Source organism: Trichomycterus rosablanca, chromosome 14 (assembly GCF_030014385.1).
Source record: "Trichomycterus rosablanca isolate fTriRos1 chromosome 14, fTriRos1.hap1, whole genome shotgun sequence".
Lineage (NCBI taxonomy): Eukaryota > Metazoa > Chordata > Actinopteri > Siluriformes > Trichomycteridae > Trichomycterus > Trichomycterus rosablanca.
In genome coordinates this window covers 29,214,917-29,233,483 of record NC_086001.1, presented here as the reverse complement: position 1 = coordinate 29,233,483, position 18,567 = coordinate 29,214,917, and the positions used below count along the sequence as shown (strand labels likewise).

General features: G+C 37.9%; 1 long non-coding RNA gene and 1 pseudogene across 2 annotated transcripts; both read right to left on the bottom strand.

Annotated features, from left to right (window-relative positions):
- Positions 1 to 4,258: 4,258 nt before the first annotated feature.
- Positions 4,259 to 18,567, bottom strand: part of LOC134327143 (zinc finger protein 850-like) — an 82,161-nt pseudogene continuing 67,852 nt past the window's right edge.
- On the bottom strand, positions 10,647 to 15,481 carry LOC134327148 (uncharacterized). 2 transcript variants are annotated; one of them, XR_010014684.1, is made up of 4 exons: positions 15,393 to 15,481; positions 13,699 to 13,854; positions 12,492 to 12,566; positions 10,647 to 11,006 (listed from the first exon to the last, which is right to left on the bottom strand). It is a non-coding gene; the product is annotated as an uncharacterized LOC134327148 (long non-coding RNA). The 2 variants fall into 2 exon arrangements; XR_010014683.1 differs by having other exon boundaries at positions 15,307 to 15,394.

The following is an 18,567-nucleotide window of genomic DNA, read 5'->3' as shown; positions in this document are numbered from 1 at the left end:
ACTCTCTCTTACTTTTATTTTTATTTTATTAATAGATAAATAAGACATTATTATCTTTAAAACATGAACAGTTAAAAAAAACAAACACAACAGCAACAATTTATAATAATAATAATAATAATGTCACAAATCTGTACCTATTGAACAAGATGTAATGTATCTCTAGCACCACTAGATGAGAATGATGAACTCCACATGATTATAAACTCCACTTTAAAAGTCAGTTAAACTGTAAAGATTTTAATTTGGCTTTTTTCAGTTTATCTGATAATAAATGCAGTACAAGGAGACCTTTGATTTTACCTTTGAGTTATTTGATGATTTTTGTTATAATATTTGTTGTAATATTATGTCATATTTATTTGCTCTTTCATATGTACCAGAAAAGTCATCATTGCTGCCTGCAACACCTTACACAACACCTTTTCTTGCTGATGTGATGTTGTAATGAATAATGTCCAAAATAAATAAATTAAAGCCTTAGATGACATAAACAAACATTTGTTTTATGCAACTTTAAACCTGTAATAAAAGATGAACATTTTAAATGTGTCTTTATTTGCTTTAACTAAGCTAAAGTTTTTAACAGGGACAAAAATGAGTTTCTGTAGCAGCTTGTTTATTAGATTAAGTCCAAAAGCGGGTGTGGCCCATATGGGGATCAAACCTGCGACCTTGGCATTATTAGCACCACGCTCTAACCAACTGAGCTAACCGGCTGATGACCAAAGGCAGGGCATATACCCACATACCCGATTCTACACTGACAGCCCTTCAGTTATGGAGCTGCCACACAGAAACGATGGAGAGCTTTACTGTTGTTGAGCAGAACAGATCTTCCTGTGAGATGACTGATGTTCATGTATTTTTCTTTTAAGAATAAATAAAAGCTGATGCTTTTAACCTCATACTTTCCTAATACTTTTATTCTACACGGTCTAAATTTCTTTTAGTCTTCTGCCATGTGCAGTGCAAGAATTCACTAAATTACACAGCAGTTCTCTTTTTATTTACTTATTTATTTATTTTTGCCATTAACAAAATAGATAGTAACCACTTATAAAGGTCATGCCAAGTTCATTAGGTGAAATGAAGCCAGAATTAAAGATGGCAGAAGAACAGGGTGGTATTCTTACTTTCAGTGATTAAATTACTCAGGTCAGAAAGTCCTGATACACAGCACATGCTCACCTGACTCTCTTAAACATGCTCCCCCTAATCGTTAAGGTGAATGTGGCCCGTACGGGGATTGAACCAGGGCCCCTGCCATTATTCACCACATGCTAACCAACTGAGCTAACCGGCCAGTTCATCTAGGCTCTGTAGATCTTTGTACATAATTCTACACTAACTCCATTTACCCAGCTGCATGGCAGCACAAAAACCATTTGAGATTCTGCACACTTACAGTGAAGATCAAAGCAAAACTTCACAACGAGAAATCCAGACTTCAATGAATTTCGTTGAGGAATAACAGAGAACTTGAGTGACTCCCATTCTTAATCCATAGGGTTTAATATGATGTCGACCACCCTTTGCAGCTATAACAGCTTTAACTCTTCTGGGAAGGCTTTCCACAAAGTTTAGGAGTGTGTTTATGGGAATGTTGACCATTCTTCCAAAAGTGCATTTGTGAGGTCAGACGCTGATGTTGGATGAGAAGGCCTGGCTCACAGTTTTCACTTTAATTCATCCCAAAGGTGTTCTATCAGGTTGAGGGCAGGCCAGTTAAGTTCTTCCACACCAAACTGGCTCATCCATGTCTTTATGGACCTTGCTTGGTGCACATTCACAAACTGTTCCCACAAAGTTGGGAGCATGAAATTGTCCTAAATCTCTTGGCATGCTGAAGCATGGCATTTCTTTCACTGAAACTAAGGGGCTGAGATTAACTCCTGAAAAACACCCCCTCCACCAAACTTTACACTCGGCACAATGCAGTCAGACGAGTACCGTTCTCCTGGCAACCACAACACCCAGACTAGTCTATTGGATTGCCAGATGGAGAAGTGTGATTCATCACTCCAGAGAACACGTCTCCATTGCTCTAGAGTCCAGTGGCGGCGTGCTTTACACCACTTTGCATTGCGCTTGGTGATGTAAGGCTTGGATGCAGCTGCTGGGCCATGGAAACCCATTCCATGAAGCTCTACACACTGTTCTTGAGCTCATCTGAAGGCCACATGAAGTTTGGAGGTCTGTAGCGCTTGACTCTGCAGAAAGTTGGCAACCTCTGGCATCCGCTGACCCAGCTCTGTCATTTTACAAGGCCAACCACTTCATGGCTGAGTTGCTGTCGTTCCTAATCACTTCTACTTTGTTATAATAGCGCTGACAGTTGACTGTGGAATATTTAGTGGTGACGAAATTTCATGACTGGACTTGTTGCACAGGTGGCATCCTATCACGGTACCACGCTGGAATTCACTGAGCTCCTGAGAGCGACCCGTTCTTTCACTAATGTGTGTAAAAGCAGTCTGCATGCCGAGGTGCTTGGTTTTATACCCCTGTGGCAATGGAAGTGATTGGAACACCTGAATTCAATTATTTGGATGGGTGAGTGAATACTTTTGGCAATATAGTGTATTTTGTAACTGGACCTCGTGTATTATAAAATGGTTGTTAATAGTGTACTGTCTCTTTAACCCTCCTATTACCTTTAGGGTCAATTTGACCCCATTCAATGTTTAACGTCTTTAAATAATTGATTGACATAATTTTTTTGCTTCATATTTAATGACTTTTCCTAATTTAATGGGGACAACTGGGTAAATATAAAATTAACATGAAAATATGTTTTTAATGCCCTGTACGCATGTTGTACGCATCGGTGTTCTTTTGGGTCAGTTTGACCCCAGGCTTATTTAGCTGTATAAAACATATAAAAAATATCATATTTACACACATTTGTTTTGGTTGTTTAGGGTGACATTGAAGTCACTATGAATTGTAATTTAACAATCTTCAAAAAACTTTAAGGCCCTAACCTCACATACTCATAACTGTAGTAGTGCCAGAACCACTGATAGTTCACACAACATGGGGGAGGGGAAAACATCCTCGTGAGATTTTTGATATTTCCCATGCTGTGGGGACAGGAAAATATGGTTCCCGTTAATAGAGACAGAGGATGATGTTGAGGAGGACCCTGTTGAGAATGAGTCCCTCAGTGTTGACCCTTCTTTTGTCTCTCAACCACCAGCAAACACACTACCTTCCAAAAATGAAAAGTTATTATGGTCTGTCTCCCCACTTAAACAACAGGGTAGACTTAGTGCTAATAAAATCAGCATTTGAGCTCTTACTAACACCATCTCTTGAGAAGAATATACTTCAGATGGCAAATTTAGAGGGGAGGTGTGTGTATGGGGACAGTTGGAAAGACTTGGATGTGACCCACTTGCAAGCCTACATTGAATTGGCTCATTTTGGCAGGACTGTACAACTCAAAAGGTGAAGCAACAGTAAGTCTTTGGACTGCTAACACTGGAAGAGCAATATTTTCAGCCACCATGTCTCTAAACACAGTCCATGTTTTTTCCCGTGTCATACGCTTTGATGACAGAGAATCAAGGCAGGGCCGACGAGAGCGTGACAAACTTGCAACAATATGTACCTAGAAAGTATATAAAGCCAATAAAACACCACTTCAAATTTTAGATTAATCGATGAGATTTTATAGTAATCTGCATATTCCTCCATAGTCGTGCAACAGGTATTCTGGATGTATAAGGGGGGTGAGTACGGGTTTTTTTTTTAAGGCTATTTAAGTGGTCAACGAACAAACATAAAGTATGTGACATAAACTTGGGTAAAAACTTTAATTATAATCATTTTCTAGAGGTTTAAATTCTGTTAGTAAACTTGAAGGTAATAGGAGGGTTAATGCAGAAAAGTACATTGAGATCTTAGAGCAACATGTGCTGCTTTCAAGACATTGTCTTTTCTAGGGACATCCAGCATTTTTTAACAAGATGATGCAAAACCACCTGCTGCACACATTAACAAGGTGTGGCTGAGGAAGAAGAGGGTACGGGTACTGGACTGGCCTGCCTGCAGTCCTGACCTGGCCCCTTTAGAGAATGTGTGAAGAATTTTGAAAGGAAAAATGCGATAGCATTCATAATATGAAGAATTCTTGCAAACACCATAAAGACCAGGGTAAAATTCTTCCACTTGAAAGATAAAGTTGTTCTGTGTTTATTAAAGTAGATTAAACTTGAATAAAGAACAAAAACAGATTCAGATCTGAGGTTGGTACATTTCACCACATTACTTTTAATGATTAATAATCATATTCATACCATCATGTATATTTAATAATTAAACTAGAACAGTTCTAGAAAAAGAAAACCATACAGCTTTACCTCCTGTGTGAATGTGCTGGTGTTGTTAGAGAGAATAATGCACAAACATACTTTCCACACTTTTAACAGTGATGTAGTTTTTTTGTGTGAGTTTGTTGATGTCGTTTAAGATTACTTTCATAAGCAAAAAACTTTCCACACTCTGAGCAGTGATACGGCTTCTCTCCAGTGTGAACACGCTGGTGTACCTTAAGGGCACTACTTTGAATAAAACTCTTTTCACACTCTGAGCAGTGATACGGTTTCTCTCCTGTATGAACATGCTGGTGTACTTTAAGAGCATTACTGTTAGCAAAACTCTTCCCACACTCTGAGCAGTGATACGGTTTGTTTCCTGTGTGAACACGCTGGTGTTGTTGGAGTTTACTCTGTCGAGTAAAACTTTTTCCACACTCTGAGCAGTGATACGGTTTCTCTCCTGTGTGAACACGCTGGTGTACTTTAAGCTCACTACTTCGAGTAAAACTCTTTTCACACTCTGAACACTGAAATGGCTTCTCTCCTGTGTGAATGCGCTGGTGTTTTTGGAGCGTACTGTGACGAGAAAAACTGTGTCCACACTCTGAACACTGAAATGGCTTCTCTCCTGTGTGAATGCGCTTGTGTTTTTGGAGCGTACTCTGACGAGAAAAACTGTTTCCACACTCTGAGCAGTGATATGGCTTCTCTCCTGTATGAATGCGCTGGTGTCGTTGGAGATGACTCTGCTTAGTAAAACTCTTTCCACACTCTGAGCAGTGATATGGCTTCTCTCCTGTGTGAATGCGCTGGTGTTGTTGAAGATGACTCTGTGTAGTAAAACTCTTCCCACACTGAGCAGTGATGAAAGTTCTTCATGTTTATGCTTTGATAAGACTGTAGAAACTGTTTCCTTGGAAAGCAACAGAAACAAAGAAACAAGTCGATTAATTAGAATTACTTTTACTACATTAATACCACAATAATATTAAACTCATCACCTAGTAATAAAAACATTAAATTCACTTCACGTCTAAGTGAGAATCTGAATAATAATGTGAATTATAAATATATTGTCTGGCCCTTTAAGAATGTTAAGTGCACTATAGGGCGCAGGGAGCGAGTGTGTAGGGAGGATTTCGGAATTGACCGTTTCCGACTGTGCTCCTGTTGTTCTGCACTGAGCTTGAGTGATTTAAAGTAGCGTTCTCATTAAACCACTCAAATGTTTGGACTTGAATGAATTATTTTACATTATTTTACATCACCGTCATCGCAACATTAACATTTACATTAATATTTTTTTCTTACCATATAGAACTTCTGTATTACAGGCAGAACTAATCGTACACGTTCATACACTTTTAAGAAATAGCTATAACTAGAAACTAACCAGTTAACTTTTTGAAATATATTGAAGTGTTTAGCCTGCTATTATTGTGTTTTGTGTGGGCAGTGAGAGGTTACAATGGCTATATGTTAATATGTTATATGTTAATATGTTTAAAAGTGTAATTGATACAGATGCATTTACAGTTATGCATATTTATTATAGATCAGATGGGATAAGCAATGTTTGACGTTCTGATTGTTTAATTTTTTTGTAATAAAACATTAAAATATTGTGATTACACAATATTTCGTCTGCACAAAATCCATACTACTGTCCAGGCGTCATCAACTGTTTAAAAATTATCTTTCAATATTTCCTCTTTGGAGTGGAATTATGTTGGGGAATCTACTGACAAAACAGAAAACACTGACGACATTTTTTCAGAAAAAACAAGAGAGACTAATTGCCATGTTGAGGCATGGTTTGGTATAATCAAGCATAACATCCTAAACAAAAAGAAAGGATTGCATCCAGGACAGTTTGTGAGAAAAGTGCACAGTTCTCTTCAGGGCAGGTACACTGAGCACATTGTCAACCACAGTTTCCCTGATGGCCTTCTTGTAAAACCACTTCAATTACAAGACATCAGCCTGTCTCAGGAAATGTGGGCCAAACGTCAGGAGACAAAAAGCACAGAGGTTTCTCGGTCAAAATTTTGGGGCTTAAACCAGAGACCCTCTGATCACTGGTCCAGTACCTTAGCCACTGGGCTACAGCTACAGCAGTGGGACTATTAATTTGAAACGTGGTTGTAGTAACTAGTACGGGTGACTATTTAACTACTACAACCTTTGTCTTTTCAAAATTTGCATTTCTCAATTTTTGTAAATTTTGCAAAATTTTTTATTACTTATTATACACATGCTGGGGGACTTTTAACTTAGATTGTGGTTGTAGTAAGTAGTACAGGTGACTAGTTAACTACTACAACCTTTGTCTTATCAAAATTTGCGTTTATCAATTTTTTTTTTTTTTTTTTTTTTTTAATTATTTGATTACTTACTGCACCCATGCTGGGGGACTTTTAATTCGTTTTGTGGTTGTAGTAACTAGTACGGGTGACTAGTTAACTACTACAACCTTTGTCCTTTCTAAATTTGCGTTTCTCGATTTTTGTTAATTTTTAAAAAACTTTGATTCGTTACTGTATCCATGCTGGGGGACTTTTAATTTGTAATTTGGTTGTAGTATCTAGTACAATTTTTGTACAATTTTTGATTTGTTACTGCACCCATGCCTTGGAATTTTTAATTTGTATTGTCATTATAGTAACTAGTACAGGGGACTAGTTAAGTACTACAACCTACATCTTATCATAATCAGATTTTCTTCATTTTTGTTAATGCTTTTTATTATTTGTTTTGTTTCTGTACTCATGCTGTAGGACTTTTAATTATTATTGTGGTTGTAGTAACTAGTACAGGGGACTAGTTAAGTTCTTCAACCTCAAGTTCTTGATGTGTACTGTACCCATACTGTAGGACTTACAGTTAGGATTGCCAACCGCCCTATAAATACGGAATCGTTCCTTATTTGCAAACTAAACGTCGTGTTCCATATTGAACTGATCCGGGACGCGCTTTGTTCCGTATTTTTATCAGTGGGAGAGAAATGCTGCAGATTAGACTGAGACAGGGTGATGTGTATGAAACAGAAGGAAACGGCTGCTACCGTGGGAATTAGAAAGTGTTTAGTTATTATTTTAAGTAGTGTTCACTTTTAATCTTTGTAACGCCGTGTGTGCGCAAGTTAATCAGCATAACAACCTGTTTATTACTCCGCTGTTTATTTTCAGTGTGAAGATGGATTGTATAAAAATGTTGTTTGCACTATTCAGAAAAAAATGTTACATGATGTTCTTTATGCATGTTGTTTTGTCTAAAATATGGTTCTGATTTATTACTATAAAGAATAATGTCTCTATGACGGTGTAAGACCCTATGCCTTCCGCCAACCCGACAGCCCAGGGTGTTCCTTATTTCCAGTTCTGAAAGTTGGCGACCAGTGGCGGCTGGTGCTAAAAATTTTGAGGGGGGCGCAAACAAAACAACATTAAAAACAAAACAATAAAAAACAAGCCTTTAAAAGTAGCACTATTTGAACACGAATTTTGCCCTTTTTTTCTTCAAGTGAACGCTTTGTGAAAGCGTTTTTTGTAAAGACAAGACTGAATTATCTCTCATTTTGGAAGAAATGCTGCTCCAATCTGCAACTAACTGTTTAACGTGAACCGAGCTGACGAGCCGCAGCTGAATGAATCAGTTAATGAGTCGACTCGGGGATTGTCCAATCACACGGCGTTTAAAAAAAATAAGCCAATAGTGACACACTTCTAATAAGAGTGGGTGTGTACGGTGTGGAAAATTTAAAACAACCAATTAAAGAGCAGCCTCAGACCACGTGCTTGCCAAGAACTTCTAAAACTCAAAAACTCGCTAGAACTTCAGCGCAGATGAACCTCACATTTACTAAATAACATTAAATAAAATTACCAGAAAAACATTTTTAAACAAATTCGATTGTAGTTTGTTCCTTGTTTACTGAGGCATCAGTTCGTGCAATTTAATTAATTTTTGAACGTTTATTAGCCGAGAACGAGCCGAAAGAAAGTGGAATGTCCAATATAAAACTAACTTTACCACGGTGAGCAGGTGAGCTTCAGAGCGTAAGTTGCTATAGTAACTGACACAGGCTCTCTTTAATCCCGGTTTCTGGAACGAAAAACCTCGAGTTTTCATTAATTCTGAGTTAACTTACCCGGTTTAATCACTTAACCCGCTTTCTGGAATACCCCCCACTGCTCAATTGATTCATTTTGGTGGATCGGTTCAAATGAATCGGTTCAGTAATATGAATCGTGTGTGATGCTAACAGTTAGCGGAGCAGCTAATAGTTTGTTTGTTACGCGCTGCAATCAGCGAGCTCCAACCGCCCACCCCTCCCTCACTGTGGATGCGCGCATGTCCTAAAGTCTCAGTTTTCAAGGTAAACCTGAAGCAGAAATTCGGCGCTTCACATTTAAAAAATACCGTCACCATTTTTGAATACCGCGGTATACGGTAATATCGTCATACCGCCCAACCCTAGTCTGATGTTCTTTACATCTAGTTTCTCATCCACTCCCAATAACAGTGCTGTACTAATACTTTTAACTTTTACTATAAACCTGTAAAACAACCTGTAAACAAAGCTACAAGAACTCGCTGTTTCTATCAAACATTACAAACTGTAAACAAAGCTGAAAATGTGACGCGTTTATATCAAAATGTTAGATTTAATAATGAATAAACTCTGAATCCGTTACAATCCACTGATTCATCGGTTCAATGAATCGGTTCATCAGTACTGAATCATGTGTGGTGCTAACAGTTAGCGGAGCAGCTAATAGTTTGTGTGTTTAAATAAAACTGGAGTTAAAGCTCCTCAAATCCTCACAGTGATGTTTTATTATAAACTCTAGTTTTATTATTAATTAGAATGTGGTTATAATTAAATATAAGGGTTATAATTAAATACATATTTTACTTACAGATGAGGCTCTACAGTACAAACACAGCAGCTTCTTGTTCTTCTTATGATGTTTAATGGCGGTTGGCAGAACAACTTAAGACGCACCAGCGCCACCAACTGGACTGGAGTTGAACAGCAGCTTAGCAGTAAAACATCTCCATTAGCCCTGTATCTCTCAGCTACAGTGTTGGGGGGAACGCGGTACAGTCACGTGATTACTTTTTATCTGTAACGAAGTCATGTAACGCGTTACAGTTACATATTTGTAATGACATTACAGTTACTGTGATGAGGGATGAGTCGTTCCGGAATGAACCGATTCTATTGAATGACTCTTTGAAATGAACTAAAAGAACCGAGTCGCTCCTCTAGTATAAGGATAAATAATTAAGGAATAAACTTGTTTAATGATGTTAAATCTGATTGGTTCATGGCGTTTGTGTTTTAAAGCAGAAACAAACACAGACACATCTCTGCACAAGAGAGGATTTTTCTGAAACTAAATAAATAAAGTAAATAAATGGAATTTGTTTGTAGATGTGATTCCAGTATACAGTATTTGTTTGGGTTTTAGAATGTAACGTGAAAGTAAAGTAATGAGGAACGAGATTATATTTTCCAGGATGTAATGAGTAAAGTAATCCCTGATAGCACATATACGTCTCAGAGACGTCTGGAAAAGGTCGGAACATCTTAAATGCATCGCGTTCCATTTAACTTGATCTTACATTGGTCTTATCATCATCACCGCGTTCTACATATTGAACGCATACGCATATACGTCTTTTTGACATCTGCATTATGCAGCAATTTTCACCCGAGCTGCAATTTCCCAGTTCGGATTCTGACCTCGTCGAACTTTCACACCATATGCTCACAACATGAAAAAAGTAGTTAGTATTGTATCCAGTACGCTGGAAGGTAGAATTATTACTGTTTTTTTAACCTCTTTCTTAACTCGCACTTAGGACATAACTACACTGGGCGAGTCGCAGGCTCCTCAGTTCATACAGGCAGGCAGACAGACGTGACCTACCTTACTCAGATTAATCATTTCCCGATGAATTTCTTCACACACCTTTCCGTTTATATCCGTCAGTCAATTCGGGGAGAGTGGGGACGGTTGCAACAAGGGGCAGTTGCAACATTATTAATCACAATATTAATAAAAAGGCTTGTTATAACATTCGAATATATATATATCTCCTTTTACTGGTAGTAGTATTTTTACAGCCACATTAATAAGTGAAAACCCTATCTGTACACAAATACCAGGCCCAAAAAGAGTCTTTGCAAAATTATGTTAAAGAATGATTTTACTACATATCGATGAATGTTGCAACTGCCCTGTTATGGGTCTATTCAAGTATTATTTTTCTACAAAAATTTTTCGCAAAACGAAAACGAAGCAAGACACGTTGAAGGTAAGCACACTTATTTTATTGCAAATAGTAACAGAAGTAGCATAGATCAATGCCTTCAGAAATGTTACACTCTTCTTTGCTCATGTGTTCCATGTGTGTTGTGACATGCACAAATGTAAAGTTCTGCAAGAGTCAAAGTAATTAAACACTTTACGAAGCTCTAAATGTGGTCTGCATTACAGGAGTGAGGAGGGTAGCAGTTTTTATACTACCACGCAGAGATGGTCAAGAATCCATGCAGTGCAGGTGCAGCAGATGGAAATTGGGTTAAAACTCCACTCATCAGAAACTTTCAAGACAACTCAAACCCCTTGCATGGCTGCTACAGGCAACACATATGATGTCTGCATTCACCTAGAAACAAAAATAGCAAGATTTACAATACAAAAAAGGTGCACTGTAGAAATTCTACAAGTAGTAGAAGGAAGTGTCCTTATAACTGTGTGCATTGGTGTGTGCGCACTGCTGCAACAAAACACTTCATCTGGTAAACACACTTTGTATTACTTATATTTAACTTTTAACATTCAACTAAATGTCTTAAGATTCAAATGAGGTTTAAGTTTTTGAGAAATGTAACCGACAAAAAAGCCTGTGCTTCCCTCCAGCTAAAAGAAAGCAGTGTAAACTCACTTCCACTGCATAAGCTTAATAAAGCACCTGAACTAAGGATGCTGTGTGAGAGCTCTGCTGCAGCTGGCCAACATAATGCTCCATTTGGGTCACGGTCATCAGTTGGGCCCAAATAGTATAGCTAACCTTTTTTTTTTTACTCTATCAGCTGGCTAACGGAGCTTCTGTCTGTATCACACACATACCAACAGTTTCTGTAATATTCAGAAGTGTTTAAGCACTGTGATATACTGCATTTTGAGTTTCCTTTTAATTAACCGTCAGTTGTTTGTTAAGTTTTTACCATTTGTCTCTCCGGAATGCCTAAATCCTAAATTATAGCTGTAGTATCTCATTGTTTGAGCACTGTGATATGCTACAGTAATTTGCACAGAGCTGAAAAAAGTTTACACTGCTGCTTTCACTTAACCACAAGGGTTTTTGTGAAAGTTTATTACTCAGCATGCCAGTGATGGAACTAACAAAGCAGCCAGAACTCATTTATTTGTAAGTAGTACTGCAATTTTGAGTTATGCAATGAAGTTCAGCTCTGCATTTTTTGTAAATGAGCAGTGAAATTGGGCATTGATGACCTTCCTTCACTGACTGGTGCAGCATGTCTACTAGAACATGCTTTGCTCATCTTACTATCAAACATTTGTTCCGTTGAAACCGCAGGGTCTGAGATTACCAAGCTGTATGGAGTTCTGTTAGTATACCATCATCTTAGTAAAAGTGAGAAGTCTAATTAAATGATAACCATGGCAACAAAGTTTTAATCTTATGATGTGACGGCTTGAGATTTGATGAACACTTTTGAAACAGGAAATGTAACAGGCAACGTTTATTCCAAACTTTTTGTTTAATGTTAACATTTGTCTGCCATTTCAGAATGATCTACAGCTGTTAACATCTGCTGAGTGAGTGTGTTGGAGGCTCAGGAGGAAGCATTGCAGAGTTACGATTATTGGTTAAACTGTCCAATCGAAATTTTATTCACATTTAGCAAATGCTTTTGTGCTTGTTATTAACTGATAATTTAAGACTGAAAGCAAACCTAAGCTGGTCATTGTATGTGGGCCATAAAATTGAGCTCATATCACAGTTCAAAAACAGAAATCTATTCACCAGTAGAAACTATAACAGCATTAAGGAAAAAACTATAAATAAGATGATTCATTATAGGCAGTCAAGTTAACAACCATACAAATGACCAAGAGAACTTACCAAAGGTGACCAGGATTGGGATTTGGAGTTTCAGCATCCATTACCAAGTGCTGTCAAACAAATGAAATTGAGTCACTAATAAAGAAAGAAGAAAAAAAGGGAGTAATTGTAATCATTGTAATCAATTTGTTCAATTGCAAGTGAAATGGTCATGAAAGGATGCATATGGTCAGCAACAATACTCAAAACAGTCTGTGACATTCTATAGACACAAGGCAGGCTGGGTTTATGGATTCAAGCTGTGTCAAATATGTGATCGGCCATTTTCACAACGTTAGGATTGCAGCAGCTCTGCATGAGGACCCATTGTTCAACTGCCAGATGAAGATACAGACCTTGTGCACGGCTACAGAAACCAGTGTTAATTTTGCTGCTGTGCTGATAGAAAATGTGATCAGCTGGAAAGTTTCTACCAACTCAGACAAAAGACAGCTACCTGTAAAACGTGCAAAACTAACATTCTTCCTGGGGGAGGCAAAAGAAAGGTTTTTAAACACCACTAACCTGACACGACACTCAAGAGTACATCACCCAAGGCACGTAAGTATTACAGCGATCAGAACACAGCACAGCTAGGAAAACCCACAAACAAAAAAAAATCCAGCGAACTGTGGAGACCACATTTGACCAATACCAAAAGTACAGCAACCGGAAGGCTAAAGAAATCACGTCCAAAGTGATGGAATTTTTAGTGCTTAATATTTCACCAGAAGCCACACAATGCCATTCCTATTCTTCAAGTGTTGCCTTTCCCGAGCTGTATCAAGCAGTTTAATCACACAGATTAACTTATGTTACCTCCCTGAGTTTTACAAGCGATACATGGAGTTCTGAGGTCAGTCCCACATCCAGAAGCTCAGTGGATTCATCCCCACTTTGAGCTACACAGTGCAGCTGTGTGGACAAGAATTCACAGGTAGACAAAGTTTCAAATGTGAACGACTCGGCAGATACCGATTGAGGGCAGGGCTTTTAAAAAAGCAAAGAATGTTTCATCTTGAGACATTATGGATGCAACATTTCCAATCAACCACATTTAAAACGCTGTTGAACTCCGAACACTAGTTCAATTTGTGTGCAGAACTGTACTGTGGAGGTATTTTACAAATATTTGCATGAGTCACATATGGCTTACTTAAAAAAAAAAAAAGAAAAAAAAGAAAAGGAAAAAAAGGCCAGACTGGCTATATACACAGGAGTTACCTACATGCACCCTGTGTGCCTAGGAGTCATGAACCAACTTCTTTCTCTTCAGCGGAAGTGAGGTCCTTTCACTAGAAGGGTGTCTGTATTTACTGCCAAAGATCTCACAACCAATGTCTGGAAGAGACCAGTCATCTGATTCTCCACAACCACCTAAGTTCTGCAAACAGGGCAAAGAGAAATTGCACATAATTTTTCAGGCATTAGAAAACATTTGATAATTAATAAAGGGAGCTGTTGACGTCACATTGAATGAACGCATGAACATGAAGCTATGAAATGAAGACAAGAAGCTACCCTGTTACTAAGAAAAATGTATATATTTGATGGAAAATGGGAAAAACGCCAAGAACCATCCTAAATTTATGGGTACATTTAATGCCCAATGTTGGCATTCATATTTTGTTCTGAATATTTTCACAAAAAGATTTACAGCTTCAGGAAAAACTACGGGTCTGTCAGAGAGCAATTCAGCTTAAACCCAGTTACTAATATTGGCGTGACACCGACTACAGAAAAACAACCTGCCTTTGATCGAAATACATGTTCTTATACTAACGCATCTAATCTCATATGCTCTTAATACTTGCATGCTTAAGCACGTGTAGTTTGGTTAACACGATAAGCATGCATATGCCTTAGGCAAGAACACCTAATTTCATCATTTTAAATCATGTTGCCATTTAATTTCAATTAGAAAAACTGATAAGGAATCAGGTATGTTTCTGCTTAGTTGATGTTTAAACCTGCAGCCACACTAGCCATTTATGGATAAGACTAGAGAACCATCTTACGATATATAAGCATTAAAGAATTCCACTAGCATTCAATGAGGGAGAGAACAACTTTGTCTTAGAAACGACCAAATATGTTGAGCTTAAAGTTAAATATTTACAGACATTAGCTATAGGTGGCATGAAATGGAGTCCAGTGAATACCAAACCTGGCATTTAAACTCCATATCCCTGTATATTTTGAAGTTCTCACTTTTTATACCAACACTAACCTAACAGATCATCTCATTAGGAGTTATAGCTCAAGCACGAAACACTAATTGTGCGCGTGGATGAGTTAGAATGTTCGTGGCGAATTTAAAAGGTTAGCGCGAGCGAACCAGTTAACGGACACTCAACGGTTTTGTAAGCTATAGCCTGAGACGCTGCTCTTCTACCCGTCAAAACCATCGATTTATTGTAGCATATAGTTGCTTTTTGTATGTAGTAATTCCACTGACTTTTCTTCAATACATCTTCCCTGAGTATAAGTTACACTCGTGTTTGCATACAAAGTATTTACCCCCATTTACAAAGTAAGTAGCACTAGCTAGCTAACTTGGCTAGCATTACGACTTTAGCTTGAAGCTAAAAAAAAAACCTAGCTATAGCGTTAGCTGGAAATAGTTTTGGTATTTGTTAGTTAGAAGTGTCAATTCTGAATATAATTCTATTAACTTAACACTACTAGCGAAGGTTACATCAGTGGCGTAATTACGGGCTAAACAACTTTTGCTGGCTAGCACTAGTATCCTCACTAATTGGCCTTCTAGTCTCATTTTAGCTTTAGCTAACGCTAAGAAACATGCCTTTAGAAAAACACGAAATGTTAGTATTACCTCTCCGCGGACTTTTAAGCAGTGAAAATTTCAACATACTACGTGAAATCACTCCGTTTCTCATCAGCCGCAGCTAAACCGCTCACCTTTAGTTCTTTTGGGTTGTTTATTTTATTTATTTTTTTTGAAGTCACGCCTCTCCACGTAAAGCATGTGATACATGTGATACATGCTTCAGCCAGTTGAATAAATAGTAGGCGGGTTCCCTACATCCGCAAAGGGCCGGTGTGTCTGCAGGTTTTCATAAAGCAGCCTGGGCACATCTGATTCTGCTTGTGTAATCAGATGGCCTCAGTCTTTAAACAGTTAACCTGATGTGCTCTGGCTTGTCTGGAAAGAAATCCAGCAGTTAACTGGCCTGTTGTGGATAAGTCTGGACAACGCTGTATAAAATACACAGGTTCTTTCAAACATCAAGAAACTATATATTAAAGAAGCATGGTAAATTTAGTCATTCAATGGATAGTTAACATTATCTTCCATTTATTATTAAATACATGTGTAAAAATGTAAAAAAACTACATTTAAATATATTTACCTTCACTAAATTTGAGCAGTCGAAAAAGTGCACAAAATCAGGAACTTTGCAAACATTTCAACACACCACAGGGTCAGTGTTCCCAGATAGTGATTAAGATTCCTTATGGAAAACTGTCAAAGGGTTCTCTGAGTGATGCCACAGAGGATCCATGTTTGTTACCATAAAATACAAAGTTTGCACAAGGGACGTGAGAGTGTGAAGAACCTTTAAATAAAAAAAAAAAACACAACCTTTTCTAAATTAAGATTCTTTAAGAATTCTTCACACTCACACATCCCTTCTACAAACATAGTATTTTATGGAACCAAAAGTAGTTCTTCTGTGGCATGACTCAGAGAACCCTTTGAAGAAACAATGATTTTTTTTAAGGGTTCTTTAGTTAAGGAAGTAGTTCTACTTAGAACTATGATTTCTATATGGAACCATTTCATGCTTAAAAGGTTCTTTGCATAGTGAAATGGTTCTTTAGATTGATGGAGATTGTGTTGTGCATGGTTCTATATAGCACCAAAAGGGTTCTTCTATTGTTACAAGCTTGACATTGTAACACTACAAGCACCCTCTTGGTGCTAAATAGAAACATGTACAACAAATTCTCCATTCTATATAGGTCCTTAATGCTCATGGTCATTCACTTTACAAAAGAACCCTTGAAGAACCATTTTTTTTTAAAGTGTGTACACTTATCAAAGGAGTATGGATTATTTACCATATTAACCTTTTTTCATACAATTACTCACAGTTGTCTTCTTATACTCAGGTTCACTAGCAAGACAGGTGCGCAAAAGACAAAGGTATGTAATGAACAAGCAATAGATCCTTTAATAACTTTAATAACATACATTGAATGTGACAACGATTCTGTTTTGTAACTTTTGTCTAACTGTACAGAATGTCTTGCAGAAAACCATCATATTGGACACTTAGGCGAAAAGCAAAAGTATGGGTTGATCGAGACTTAGAGTCAATTCAGGCACAAGGGGGGGGGGGGGCAGAGCATTGATTCAGAAACAGAAAACAATGCTCTACTTGAAGACGAAGACGACGATGATGATGATTTGGAGTTCATGGATTGCCAATCTGCTGTGTGTAATAATGACCTCAGTTGCATAACTAATGATGGATTTTTTGACTGTGAGGACTTTGATTCTGGATCAGAGTCAGAACTGGAGTTTGATTCTTTGCATGATGAACTAGCAAAATGGGCAATTCAACACCACATCACGCACAGTGCAATAAATGCACTGCTAGATGTCCTTGGCAAGTATCACTCAATCTTGCCAAAAGATGCCAGGACACTCTTGAGTACAGCAAGATCAAATGATCTTGCAATTCAGGATAAAGCTGGTGGTCAGTAATACTACTTTGGTGTGCTCCAATCAATTACACACATTCTGCAAAAAAACAAGGGTTTAAAGACCAATACAAAACACCTGAAACTTTAAGTCAATATTGATGGGCTACCACTTTTCAAAAGCTCACCAACACAGCTGTGGCCCATCCTTGGCACTGTTATTAACTTGCCACATCATGAGCCATGTGTCACAGAACCCTGACCTCAACTTTACTTAAAAAAAAAAAAAACCTGGGATAAATTCGACTGTTGGACGCGAGGCATTTTTGTCACATCCGGACGTGCACAAATTCCCACATATACACTAAAGAATCTTAATAGTTGTAGCCAAGTGGAGCTTAATGATCCAGTGACACTGACACACTGATATGCAGCCCCGGTTCTGGCTGTGCTGCTTAGGCGGGCAGTGAGAAAATCCAGGGGGAGCAATGCCCACCCCAGTTGCTTTAGTTTCGCCCTAAGCTGAACTCAAATCTAGAGCAGAAAAATATGCGCTCTACCCACTGCGCTACTCAAACAGCGGAGTAATAAACAGGTTGTTATGCTGATGAACCTGCGCACACACGGTGTCACCAAGATTAAAAGTGAACACTAAACACTTTCTAATTCCCACAGTAGCAGCAGTTTCCTTCTGTTTCATACACATCACCCTGTCTCAGTCTAATCTGCAGCATTTCTCTCCCACTGTTAAAAATACGGAACAAAACGCGTCCTGTAACAGTTAAATTGCAACTATGACAAAAAAACTACTCAATTACAGTAACATGACTAAATGTAATTTGTTACTTTCCACCTCTGTATAAGCCAAACTATAAAAATGTGTGAAAAACAAGTATAAGTAACATCTGTGCCAACATATAAAAATAATAATAATAATAATAATAATAAAACACTTTATTTATAGGCGCCTTTCAAAACACTCAAGGACACCTAACAATACAAAACATCAGTACATAATTAATGACACAGATTAAGGGTAGGCGAGTTTAAAGAAATACGTTTTAATATGTTTTGAAACTAGGGATTGAATCAATGGTGCGAAAGTCAGGAGGGAGAGAGTTCCAGAGATGTGGGGCAGAGTAGCTAAAAGCTCTAGCTCCCATATGAGGTAGACCAAAAAGTTACAATAATCAATTTGAGATGTGACCAGGGCATGAACAAGAACATCAGCACTTCTAGGAGAAAGGAATGGATGTATATGTTACTTAAATGTAGATGTTACTTATGTTACTTAAATGGAAATAAGCAGATCGTGTGATATTGTTAATATGTGCATGAAATGAAAGATTGTGAGTGGAAGGAGAGACGACTGAGTTCTTCATCATCACTGAGAATTTGTTAGATTTAGAGAGAGGAGATTTTCTAC